The sequence below is a fragment of the Geotrypetes seraphini genome, chromosome 5 (assembly GCF_902459505.1).
Source record: "Geotrypetes seraphini chromosome 5, aGeoSer1.1, whole genome shotgun sequence".
Classification (NCBI taxonomy): domain Eukaryota; kingdom Metazoa; phylum Chordata; class Amphibia; order Gymnophiona; family Dermophiidae; genus Geotrypetes; species Geotrypetes seraphini.
This window is the reverse complement of record NC_047088.1, coordinates 204,162,928-204,176,479: the sequence shown is the minus strand read 5'-3', so window position 1 is coordinate 204,176,479 and position 13,552 is coordinate 204,162,928. Positions and strand designations below refer to the sequence as shown.

Genomic DNA, 13,552 nt, shown 5'->3' with positions numbered 1-13,552 from the left:
AAAAGTCTCTTATCAAATCCCCTCGCAGTCTTCTCTTCTCGAGGGTGAACAGTCCCAGTTTTCTGAGACGTTCTTTGTAGCTCAAATTCTCCATACCTTTGACTAGTTTCGTGGCTCGCCTCTGCACCCTCTCCAGCAGAGTTATATCCTTCTTAAGGTATGGAGACCAGTGTTGGACACAGTATTCCAAGTGCGGTCTGACCATTGCTCTGTAAAGTGGCATTATGACTTCTTCCGATCTACTCGTGATCCCCTTCTTAATCATGCCCAACATCCTGTTTCCTTTCTTCGCCGCCGCTGCACATTGAGCCGAAGGCTTTAGGGTTCTGTCAATCAGTACCCCCAAATCCCTTTCTTGTTCGCATTTGGCTAATGTCACCCCCAACATCTTATACTCATGTTCTTTGTTTTTCTTTCCTAGATGCATCACCTTGCATTTGTATATGTTAAAATTCATCTGCCACTTTTTCGCCCACATTTCCAACTGGTTTAGATCCTTCTGAAGTTCCTCACAGTCCCGTAGAGAACCGACCGCCCAACATAGTTTTGTATTATCTGCAAACTTTATTATATTGCATGTTGTTTCCTCTTCCAGGTCATTTATAAAAATATTAAACAAGATAGGTCCAAGAACCGAGTCCTGGGGTCGCCGCTAGTCACTCTCTCCCAGTCCGAGAATTGCCCATTTATGCTAACCCTCTGCATTCTGTTCTCTAGCCATTTGCCGATCCATCTGTGCACTTCTCCCTCCTATTCCATGGCTCAGTAGTTTTCTCATAAGCCTTGCATGCGGAACCTTGTCAAACGCTTTCTGGAAGTCCAAGTAAACTATGTCCACTGGATCTCCACTATCCATTTGTTTGTTCACCTTCTCAAAGAATTGAAGTAGATTTGTCAGACATGACTTCCCTTTCCCTTTCCGTGTTGACTAGCCCTTATTAGGTTGTGATCTTCCAAGTGTTGTACAATGTTGTCTTTAATTAGTGCTTCAATTATCTTCCCAGGAACCTAAGTGAGGCTCACAGGTCTGTAGTTTCCTGGTTCACCTCTTGATCCTTTTTTGAAAATTGGGATGACATTTGCTATCCTCCAGTCATCTGGTATTTGCCCGGTTCTAATTGACATGTTAGCTATGGATTGTAATAGTTCACCTTAAGTTCCTTTAATACTCTCGGGTGAATTCCATCCGGTCCAGGGGATTTGTCACTTTTTAGTTTGTCAATCTGAAAGTATATCATGTCCAACTCCACATTTACTGTTGCGAGGCCAGCAGCGTGACAGATTTTAAGAAAAAATGGGATAGGCATGTGGGATCTCTTCATGGAGGAAGTTAGGGGGTGGGTCATCAGAGTGGGCAGACTAGGTGGGCCTTGGCCCTTTTCTGCTGTCATTTTCTATGTTTCTAACTAAGATGGTTAAGGGGCTGGAAGAGTTTCCGTACAACGAAAGATTAGAGAAACTGGGCCTCTTCTCCCTCGAACAGAGGAGATTGAGAGGGGACATGATCAAAACATTCAAGGTACTGAAGGAAATAGACTTAGTAGATAAGGACAGGTTGTTCACTCTCTCCAAGGTAGGGAGAACCAGACAATTAATACAACTTTTGACAAAACAGACACAAGAAGCAAAAAAAAAAAAAAAAAAAAAGATTAAATACAATTCATAAGCAAGTAAAAAGGGCATAGGTAATGAAACAATAGGATGGAAAAAGGTTACCTGCTCAATTTTCACTTAACTGAGACGAAAAGTTGAGGAGCAGTTCTGTGTGGTTTGGTGCGATCCAGGTAGAAAGCCAAAGCACGTTTACAGTCCAGAGTGTGAAGAGCTGATTCTCCAGGATGAGAATGAGGCTTTGGAAAAAACACAGGAAGAACTATGGATTGGTTGAGATGAAATTCAGAGACCACTTTAGGCAGGAATTTCGGATGAGTGCGGAGGACCACCTTGTCATGATGGAATACTGTGAAAGGCGGATCCGCCACTAAGGCCTGAAGCTCACTGACTCGGCGAGCAGAAGTGAGGGCAACAAGAAAAAACACTTTCCAAGTGAGAAACTTCAGTGGAGCCTTGTTGAGAGGCTCAAAAGGAGGCTTCATAAGGTGAGAAAGGACAACATTGAGGTCCCAAACCACTGGAGGAGGTTTGAGAGGAGGATTGACATGGAAAAGTCCTTTCATAAATCTGGAAACCACAGGATCAGCAGAGAGAGGTTTCCCTTGCAGAGGCTGTTGGAAAGCCGCAATTGCACTCAGATGGACTCGTATCGATGTAGACTTGAGGCCAGAATGAGATAGGTGCAGAAGATAGTCCAACACAGAAGATAGGGAGGCTCGTTGAGGCTCCTTACGATTAGAAACACACCAGGTAGAAAATCTAGTCCATTTTTGGGAGTAGCATTGTCTAGTAGCAGGCTTCCGGGAAGCCTCCAACACATCCCTCACCGCTCTGGAAAACTGGAGAGGAGTTACGTTGAGAGGAACCAAGCTGTCAGGTGGAGAGACTGCAGGTTGGGATGGAGCAGAGATCCTTGATGCTGAGTAAGCAGTGAAGGAAACATTGGAAGAAGGAATGGCTCCCTGCTGCTGAGTTGAAGTAGAAGGGTGTACCAAGGCTGTCTGGGCCACCGAGGAGCTATCAGAACCATGGTGGCATGGTCGGACTTCAGCTTGACCAGAGTCTTTTGAATGAGAGGAAACGGAGGAAACGCATACAAAAAGAGATTCCTCCAGTCCAGAAGAAAGGCATCTGCCTCGAGGCGATGAAGAGTGTAGATCCTGGAGCAGAATTGAGGCAGTTTGAAGTTGTGGGGAGCTGCAAAGAGGTCTATCTGAGGCGTCCCCCACTGAGAGAAGATCTGATGAAGGGGCTTGGAATGGAGGGTCCATTCATGAGGCTGGAGGAGACGACTTAAGTTGTCCACCAAGGCATTGTCCGCCCCCTGAATGTAGACAGCTTTGAGGAAGGTGTTGTGGCGAATCGCTCAATCCCAGACTCTGAGAGCTTCCTGGCAGAGGGAGGCCGATCCCGTGCCCTCCTGCTTGTTGACATAATACATGGCGACCTGATTGTCCGTGCGAATGAGGACCACCAGGTCGTGAAGCAGATGTTGAAAAGCTTGAAGAGCATTGAAAATTGCCCTGAGTTCCAGAAGATTGATATGGCACAGCCAGTCCACACTGGTCCAGAAGCCCTGAGTGTGAAGACCGTCCAGATGAGCCCCCATGCATAGGTCGAGGAATCGGTCGTGAGAACCTTCTGGTGGGGAGGAGTGTGAAATAGCAAACCTCTGGATAGATTGGAAGAGATCATCCACCAACGTAGAGACTGCTGAAGAGCAGGAGTGACCAGGATGTTATGAGTCAAAGGATCTGACACCTGTGTCCATTGAGAAGCCATGGTCCACTGAGGAATTCTGAGGTGAAGTCTGGCAAAAGGAGTCACATGAACCGTAGAGGCTATGTGGCCCAGGAGAACCATCATGTGTCTCGCTGAGATGGACTGGCGAGCAGACACTGACTGACAGAGATGAAGAAGAGCTTCCAGGCGCTGTGGAGGAAGGAATGCTCTGAGTTGGATAGTATCCAGAACCGCCCTGATGAAGGGGAGAGACTGGGTTGGTTGCAGATGAGATTTTGGGAAGTTGATCTCGAACCCCAGACTCTGCAGGAACCAAATAGTCCTTTGGGTCGCCGAGATGACCCCTGGAGCCGAGGCAGCTTTGATGAGCCAGTCGTCGAGGTAGGGAAACACCTGAAGACCATGGTTCCGGAGTGCAGCGGCCACCACCACCAGACACTTGGTGAAAACTCTGGGAGACAAGGACAGGCCGAAAGGGAGCACTCGATATTGCAGATGAAGATGTCCCACCCGAAATCTGAGGAATTTGCGAGAGGCTGGATGAATGGGAATGTGAGTGTAGGCCTCTTTTAGATCCAGAGAGCGTAACCAATCGTTCTGCTCGAGGAGGGGGTAGAGAGAAGCTAGGGTCAGCATGCGAAATCTCTCCTTGACCAGGAACTTGTTGAGTACCCTGAGGTCCAGAATAGGACGCAGGTCGCCCGTCTTCTTCGGAACAAGGAAGTACCGGGAGTAGAACCCCCGGTTGTGTTGGTCCACAGGGACCGGCTCGACGGCCCGAAGCCGGAGCAAAGCCTGAGCTTCCTGAAGAAGAAGGGCAGTCTGGGTCAAGTTGGAAGGATACTCTCTTGGAAGATGGTCCGGGGGGACCCAATGGAACTGAAGAGAATATCCTTCCCTGATGATGGTAAGGACCCAAAGGTCGGTGGTTACAGCCATCCATCGATGGTAAAAATGATGGAGGCGACCCCCAATTGGAAAAACAGGGGATAGCAGAATGGTGTTGGTTATGCTCCCGACAAGAGAGTCAAAAAGGCTGAGGAGCCTTGGGAACAGCAGAAGGCTGAGGTTTTTGTTGAGACTTCTGCGGAGGCTGTCTCTTCGCCGGTTGCCTCGCAGCAGGAGCCTGCCTGGGAGTGTAACGCCGTTGGTATATGAAGGGTGGTCGAGAAGGTCGAGACAGAGTAGGTTTAGGCTTCGGACGAAGGATGGACTGGAATGACTTCTCATGGTCCAACAGCTTCTTCGTCACCGTCTCGATGGACTCATCAAACAAATCCACACCTGCACACGGGACGTTGGCAAGCCTGTCCTGGAGGTTCGGGTCCATATCAATGGTCCGAAGCCATGCCAAGCGACGCATGCCGAGAGCAGCCCGTGCCGAGAGCTCAAACGCATCATATGAGGATTGCATCAATTGAAGACGCAGCTGGGACAGCGAGGCGATGACCTCCTCATATTCAAAACGAGCTTGAGAGTCGATGTAAGGCATAAACTTCCGAAGCACTGGAAGGAAGAACTCCAAATAGGTGGCAAAATGGAAGGTGTAATTGAGAACTCGGGAAGCCATCATCAAGTTCTGGTAGATGCGCCTCCCGAATTTATCCATGGTCCTCCATTCTCGGCCCGGGGGCACCGAGGCATATACCTGGGACGGATGAGATCGCTTGAGGGAGGACTCGACCAACAGTGACTGATGGGAGAGCTGGGAGCCCTCAAACCCCTTATGGTGCACTGTGCGATACCTGGTATCCAGTTTGCCAGGAATGGCAGGAATGGAGTACGGTGTTTCAAAACAGCGCATGAATGTCTGGTCGAGGAGCTTGTGTAGAGGCAGGTGAAGAGACTCAGCAGGAGGATGAGGCAAATGCATGGTATCAAGGTACTCCTTAGAGTAGCGGGAACCCGAGTCCAAGGTGAGGTCGAGATCATCCACCATCTGCCGCAGAAAAGATGAAAAAAGACAGCTGGTCCGCCAACACAGGATGCTGAGACGGACTCGATGAAGTCGAGGCCTCCTGATCCAAGGAGACATGGGATCTACAAGGAGAGAACGACCTGATGGTATCCTCGAACTCCGGGCCCAGAGGAGGCGAGACATCCGAAGATGAATACACCATACGAGGAAGCTTCTTCTGAGGCGAGACGGTAGAATGTCTGGACGAATGCCTTGAAGAATGCCTGGAGTGGCGCCCCTCACTCCGTCTCGAAGGAGATCTGGAACGACGATGCGAAAATGGCTCCGCAGAGGCCTCCAACGAGTAGATGGGGCTTGAGGCTGTAGAGCGAAGAGGAGGATGGTTCGACGCCTCTTGAGCGGCATTCCACGGGTCGAGAGACAGCTTGGCAGGCAAGGGGCTCCGGAAGAAATCCTCCTGATGACGCACAGGGCTTCGGTTCCTCGGAGGCAAATCCCAATTGTCTCCGTCCGAGGCGGGGATGGGTTCAGAGGTGGCATTTCACCAAGCAAAGCGCGCCTCGAAGAACTTGCAGCCAAACACCGAGCCTCCTCACCTAGCAGTGACAGCGAGCGGCGAGGCAGAGGAGGAGGAGGCGGCTCGACCCGAGGGGGTTCCGCATGCCCATGCTGGATTGTGGCAAGCCACTTGGGGCCCATGGTAGTCATGAGCTCGAGGAAGTGGGCTTCCATGAGCGACCGCATCGAAGCCGACAAGGGGGGAGCCGCATCTGAAGTGGGACCCCCTGCACGGTCTTCGCGGGTCCCGGATGGTCGAGTGCTTGGCCTTAGAAGTCTTAGGCACTTTAAGAACCACCGGGGGAATGGTCTGCTGAGTTACCAGACCTGAGGAGACCGAAGAAGGCACCGGAGCAGGAGGCGGGGGTCGAAACCGGAACGAAGGAAGCCTGTTTCAAAAGACCCGATGCAGCAGGAGCAGATGCCGACGTCGAAGGCGAAGGCGAAGCACTGGTTGAAGCTGAAGGTTCCTTGGAAGCCTCCATAGCGAACATCGATTACCACAGGAAACAGCGACGCTTGAACGCACGTGCTGTTAGAGTGGAACAAGGCCGGCACGATTTCAGAAGATGTTGAGGCCCGAGACACTGTAAACAGCGTCGATGCGGGTCCTTCAACGAAATCGCGCGCTGGCACCGGGACATAGGCCGAAAAAGCTCCGCAGCTAGATCGAAGCTGCGGTAGAGAGTTGCGCGGGGACAGAAATCCCACCCGTCCCCGCCAAAGTCCCACCCGTCCCCACCCGTCCCCGTGAGGAATCCCACCCGTCCCCACCCGTACCCGTGAGGAATCCCTCCGTCCCCACCCGTCCCCGCGAGGAATCCCCTCCGTCCCCACCCGTCCCCGCGAGGAATCCCCTCCGTCCCCGTCCGTCCATATAAACTTCAGAAATAGTTATTTCATTTAATTATGCTACTGAATTAAAGGCTCTGGTAGAAACCCATTTACAAATAAGCAAAAAGACTTTATTAATTTGAAAATATTAATTGGGAAGAATACATACTTTGCAAATGGGTTTCTACCAGAGCCTCTAATGTTTATAAATTTTTATCAACACAACTAATATACTACTTTATCCTGAAGCAAAATAAAAAAAAAGAAATATAATTCTTTTCCTACCTTTGTTGCCTGGTTTCTGCTTTCCTCATGTTCTCATTCAATTCCTTCCATCCACTGTCTCTCTTCCTTCTGCATCTTCCATTTGCTCTGTTACTGTGCCTCTCCCTTTCTTCCCCCTTCCAAATTGGTCTGGCACCCATCTTCTTCTCTCCGCTCCCCCCATAGTCTGGCATCTGTCTTCTTCCCTGCCAGCGTCTTCTCCCTACTCTCTCTTCCCCATTTCCTTTCAGCGTACTTCTCCCCCCATCTTCCCCATGTCCTGTCAGCGTCCTTCTCCCCCCTCTGTCTTCCACATGTGCTTTCAGTGTCCTTCTCCCCCCTCTGCTTCCCCATGTCCTTTCAGCGTCCTTCTCCCTCTCTGTCTTCCCCATGGCCTTTAAGCGTCCTTCTCCACCCCCCCGTCTTCCCCATGTCCTTTCAGCGTCCTTCTCCACCCCTTTGTCTTCCCCATGTCCTTTCAGCGTCCTTCTCCACCCCTTTGTCTTCCCCATGTCCTTTCAGCGTCCTTCTCCACCCCTTTGTCTTCCCCAAGTGCTTTCAGCATCCTTCTCCCCCCTCTGTCTTCCACAAGTGCTTTCAGAGTCCTTCCCACACCCCCGCCCTTCCCATGGCCTTTCAGCGTCCTTCTCCACCCCTTTGTCTTCCCCATGTCCTTTCAGCGTCCTTCTCCACCCCTTTGTCTTCCCCATGTGCTTTCAGCATCCTTCTCCCCCCTCTGTCTTCCACAAGTGCTTTCAGAGTCCTTCCCACACCCCCGCCCTTCCCATGGCCTTTCAGCGTCCTTCTCCACCCCTTTGTATTCCCCATGTGCTTTCAGCGTCCTTCTCCCTCCTCTGTCTTCAAGTGCTTTCAGAGTCCTTCCCCCCCTCCTCCCGTCTTCCCCATGGCCTTTCAGCGTCCTTCTCCCCACTCCTTCTCTACCGCCCCGGGTGCAGCACAGCCGGCCAGGTCCCCTTACTTTTGTGGCACTTCCCCGACCGACTGACAAAAGCCCCGGTCCGACAAACCTCCCTGCCCTTAACTGCGAATCTAAATTACCTTATTACAGCTGCTGTAAGAAGATAATTTAGATTCGCGGCTACAGGGCAGGGAGGATTGTCGGACCGGGGCTGTTGTCGGTCGGTCGGGGAAGTGCCACAAAAGTAAGGGGACCTGGCCGGCTGTGCTGCATCCGGGGTGGGGTGTGGCGGGGCGGACCGCCCCCTCCCTTGGTAGCCACTCGAACCGCGAGGCTACTCTCCTCCTTACCTGCACTGCCTGCAGCACAGAGCCAAACGGAAGTCTTCCCGACGTCAGCGCTGACGTCGGGAAGACTTCCGTTCGGCTCTGTGCTGCAAGCAGAGAAGGTAGGGAGAAGAGCCGCGCGACTGAGTACATCCAGCCCCGCAGGAACCCCGCGACCCTCGGAGGCGTCTCCACGGGATCCCCGCAACCCTAGGGGGCGTCCCCACAGGATCCCCGCGACCCTAGGGGCGTCCCCACGGGATCCCCGTGACCCAAAGGGGGAACCCGTGGGTCCCGCGGGATTCCCGTCGTCCCCGTTCCCGTGCAGCTCTGTAAGCTGCGGGGCCCCAGCCACGCTGCCAATCCGGTTGAATCTATGGAAAAATTTTTTTTTTTTTTTTTAAACAAGAAAACGAAGAGACATGCCCGGTGCATCGGGCGGGAAGGCACTCACGCATGCGCGGTGCGGGCATCTCGAAACTTCTGAAGTTTCTTCAAGCAAGTATGCCTGTGAGACGTCCACATCGGGGCTCTGTCGGATGACATCACCCACTAGTGAGAATACCTGCCTGCTTGTCCTGGGATAACCGCATTTACATTTGATATAATAAACATTGCCTGCATCTTGTACAATTTGTCTGCAGTTCTTATTGGTTTTTGTTCAGTTTTGGAGGTCATATCTAGCCAAGGATATAAGATGACTTCAAGCGGACCAGAGGAAAGCAACTAGAAGATCAGAGGAAAGCGACTAGAAGACCAGAGGAAAGAGACTAGAAGACCTCAACATGTATACTTTGGAGAAGAGGAGGGACAGTGGTAATACGATAGACATTTAAATATTTCAAAGTTATTAATATAGAACCAAATTTTTTCCAGAGAAGGAAAATTGGTTAAACTAGAGGACAATAATTGAGGTTGAGGGGTGGTAAACTTAAGAGTAATATTAGGAAATTCTTTTTCACAGAGAGGGTGGTAAATGCCTAGAAAGCCCTCTCGAGGGAGTAGTAGAAATGAAAACGGTGATTGGATTCAAAAAAGCTTGGGATGAATATAGAGGATCTCTAATTAGAATATGAATGGGCAGACTTTCATGCTCTGAATCCCGCAAATGAGATGGTTTGGATAAGCTGGAGTGAGCTTCAATGGCAACTCCAATAGTTGGAACCCAAGGTCAGTACCAAATGGACTTCTAAGATCTATGGCCCAGAAATAACTAAGAAAAAAGGCATTTTAATTTAATAATGAAATTTAATGCATGTAATTACAGGGCAACTTCTTTCCTTGAAAAAAGAAATGCTTTACACCTAAACCAAACAGGATTCAGACCCCACCACTCTACTGAATACTCATTAATAGATCTTACAACATCTATAAAATACTTTCTTGATCATCAGAAATCAGTTATACTGATTTTTGAGAGCAGGACGCGCTGAGCTGCCTGTCCCAGATTCGCGTTCGTTGGTAATAATTTCTAGCGGTTTCACTTATCGCGATGCCTAAGAGACGGGGCTGGAGTGCCGCTTCTGCCTCGCGGCGTCCTGGAGCTCCGGGTCTCGGAAACATACAAGATCTTCTGCGGTGCATGCAGGAGGTCACTGCAACGTCGGATGGTGGTCTGCTGAGGACACAGGGAGGTGAACCCGTGGTGGATACTCCTGGGCCCGATACTACACTAAGCCCCGATGTTAGGGCACCGCCCCCGCAGCCTCAGACAACCAGCTCTCCCAGGGGCGGGGAAACCCCGGATTCAGAGGTTTTCTCCTCTCCAGAGGCAAGGAAGGATCTATTGGAGAGTTTGGAGGTTGGGGCCCACCTTTCAAGGGCCCCCATGGAGATATCTGGGGGAATACCATCTCAGTATGAGGGGGAAGGACAGAAGACAACCCCCGAAGGACTTCAGAACGGTGAGCACTTCACATTTACACAAACTCCAATTGTATTGATTAAACCTGCAGAAGTGACTTTAGACTCCATTTGGGACTTAATGGCTGGTTTTGTTAAAAATATTACTCCTACTTTTCAACAAATTGAAGGAAAAATTAAGGAACATAATAAAGAACTGAAGGATTTAAGAAAAGAAATGAACACTTCTAACTCATCCATTCAAAAAATAGAAAAAGAAATTATAACATCGAAACAAATTCAAGAGACTTTAGTTAAAGACAATATTAACCTAAGGAAGAAGATTGAAATGCTTGAGAATAATTCACGTAGCAATAATTTAAGGTTAATTAACTTTCCAAGACTGGAGTTGGTAACACCTAGAGATATGCTTAAGAGATATCTAGAGGAAAATTTGGAGATACCTGAAGAATCATTACCACCATTTTCACGGGTTTATTATTTGCCTGATAAAGAACAAAATCAACAACAAAAAATAAAATCTTCAGATCAAGAACCCTTAAATATCTCACAGATTTTAGAGACATCTGAGAAGGATTTAGCATCACCAGCCACTATGATTATTACTTTAGCTTTGCCAATTTATAAAACATGGTTGTTAAAACTTTACTTTAAAAATAGACAAAAAAGTTTTCTTGGTCACAAAATACAATTGTTTCCAGATTTGGCACGGGAGACGCAAAGGCACCGCCGTGAATTTCTTCTTTTGAAACCTGGGGTTTTATCTTTGGGGGCAACTTTTTATTTGAGACACCCGTGTAAATGTATTGTGTGTTACCGTACTCTCAAATATGTGTTTTTTGAACCATCACAATTGACAAATTTCGTGGCAATGTCTCGTCTGATTGAAAATAATCTTTGAGCCCTATAATTTGGATATTGATGCCCTCATCTCACTGCTATAGCTCTCAGTTTCTTATGTATTATTATTATTTCTTTTTTTATATTTCGCCAATTTTCCTTAATTCTTGGATCTTAATTTGAGGACTTGAGCATAAATAGTATATTTGTTAATTTAGGATATACATTTATATTGTATTCGATATCTATTCTATTCTTGCTTTCTGTACAAGTGTAATACTTGGAATTTAAATTGAAAAATAATAAAAGATTTAAATTAAAAAAAAAAAAAAGAAAGAAATCAGTTATACTTATCTCCTTAGATCTTACTGCGACCTTCGATATATCAACCATTCAATACTTCTGGATAGACTACAGTCTATATGAGTATCATGAAAAGCCCTTGAATGGTTCATATCCTACTTTTCAGATCGGACCTATCAGGTGAACTATGCAAATTCAACTTCAGTGTCCTATTCGCAAGACTTCAGAGTTCCACAAGGGTTGATACTATCACCCATTCTGCTCCTTGCACCTCTTCTAACTTTAGCCTCTAAAACTGAAAGGGGATAGATTCCGTACGAACATAAGGAAGTTCTTCTTCACCCAGAGAGTGGTAGAAAACTGGAACGCTCTTCCGGAGTCTGTCATAGGGGAGAACACCCTCCAGGGATTCAAGACAAAGTTAGACAAATTCCTGCTGAACCGGAACGTACGCAAGTAGGGCTAGTCTCAGTTAGGGCGCTGGTCTTTGACCAGAGGGCCGCCATGTGAGCAGACTGCTGGGCAGGTTGGACCACTAGTCTGACCCAACAGCGGCAATTCTTATGTTTTTAGCCCAATCTATAGGCTTCACAGTATAGGCACACACAGACAACATACAACTTATTCATCCAATTCAACCTAATGTAACTAGCGATATACAGGATATTTCTCTCAAACTAGATAAAATAAACCAATGGCTCAAAAAAAATATGCTCTCTCTTAACATTACTAAAACCAAGGCGCCTCTCTTTCCTACTAACGATCATGAAACACTTAGGATCCCTATTTGCATAAAATCAACATCAATTGAATTACATAACCCGATTAAACTACTTGGGGTTACTATAGACAGCAAACTTTCCTTTCACCAACAAATATGCACAGTCGTTAAGAAATGTTTTTTCAAACTAAAGATGATTCGCTCCATAGCTTGAACCCGAATCACTAAATATTCTAATCCATTCCTTAGTGATATCTCATCTAGACTATTGTAATTCCCAATACTACGGGATTACTCATAAGGGGATGAGAAGACTTCAAATTATCCAGAATACTGCCATTAAAATCATACACAAGAAAAATAAAAAAAGTACGACTGTGTGACACCACTACTACAAAAACACCCACTGGCTCCCCATCACTTATTGGATAACCTACAAAATTCTCTTGCATACATTTAAAACAAGATCAGAACACACACTGGCATTCATTGACTGTTTGCTAATACCATATTCCCCCTCCAGAGCACTTCGTTCAGCCGAACATAATCTACTCTCGGTCCCATCGATTTGCCATATATTTTATGACACCGACTGAAAAACAATCTTCTCTGTTACAGCTCCAAGCTTATGGAATGCCCTACCCCATTACCTTAGAAAGGAAAACAACTTGAGTAACTTTAAATCCAACCTTAAGACTTTTCTATATAAAGATGCTTTCACTACATAATTCCTCCTATTACACTTCTCTCTCTTCAGCACAGACACAGTCTTCCACCCTTTTGTCCCAACCTCTTTCCTTTTTTTTTTTAAGAATCCAATGTAACTAGTATCTCATCCCTACCTCTCATACTAAGTCTCTGTCCAATGTCTGTATTATTGATGCCCTTCAACAACTATGTTTTGGTTTTAATTTTATGTACACCGCCTGCCTGGTAGATAGGCGGTATATAAAAATAAAAATAAACTTCAAACCATTCAGGTCTTTATATAGAGAGACATGATACTGTTTGATTAAATAGACAGGAGAGAGAGATAGAGATATAATAATGTCTTGTATAAAGAAGCTTTTTTGGAAAACTAGAATCAAACAGTATCATCACATTTAGATACTTTAATTGAATACGCTTAAACCCACCTCCAAAAAAACTGAAGCTTCTTTATAACAAGACAATATCAGGAAGTTTTTCTGACCAATGATGAACAGTGTTCATTTGTTTCAAGCCTCTGAGGTCTCTTTACCTCCCTTCATATCGAAGAGTCTAAAATATTATATGAAGAGATTTACCAATTAAGTGTCACACTAAAAATAAAAAAAAAAATAAAACATAATTAGGTGGAGATTTATTTCCCACACCCTCTTCTATTTCAGTTTAACTAAGGGCCTGTTTTACAAAGCTGCGCTAGGGGCTGCTGCGCGGTAACGGCCCAGAAGCCCACAGAGATTTAAAGGGCTTCGGGGCTGTTGCTGCATGGCTTTGTAAAGCAGGCCCTAAGTTTTCACCTCAAGAAAATTAGAATGCACAAGATCCAACAATAGTTTTCTTCTCTATCTGCTTCTCCTTTTCAAATAGCTCTTGTACGTATGGCTTCTTTTTTAATATCTCAATGTGTAAATGGCAGCTTTTACATCACTAGATTATACACAACT

The 13,552-nt window shown here is 46.9% G+C and overlaps 1 protein-coding gene across 5 annotated transcripts in view; it reads right to left on the bottom strand.

Moving 5' to 3' along the window:
* FASTKD1 (FAST kinase domains 1) overlaps positions 1-13,552 on the bottom strand; it is a 134,639-nt gene that overhangs the window by 28,143 nt on the left and 92,944 nt on the right. The gene's annotated exons all lie outside the window — the stretch shown is intronic.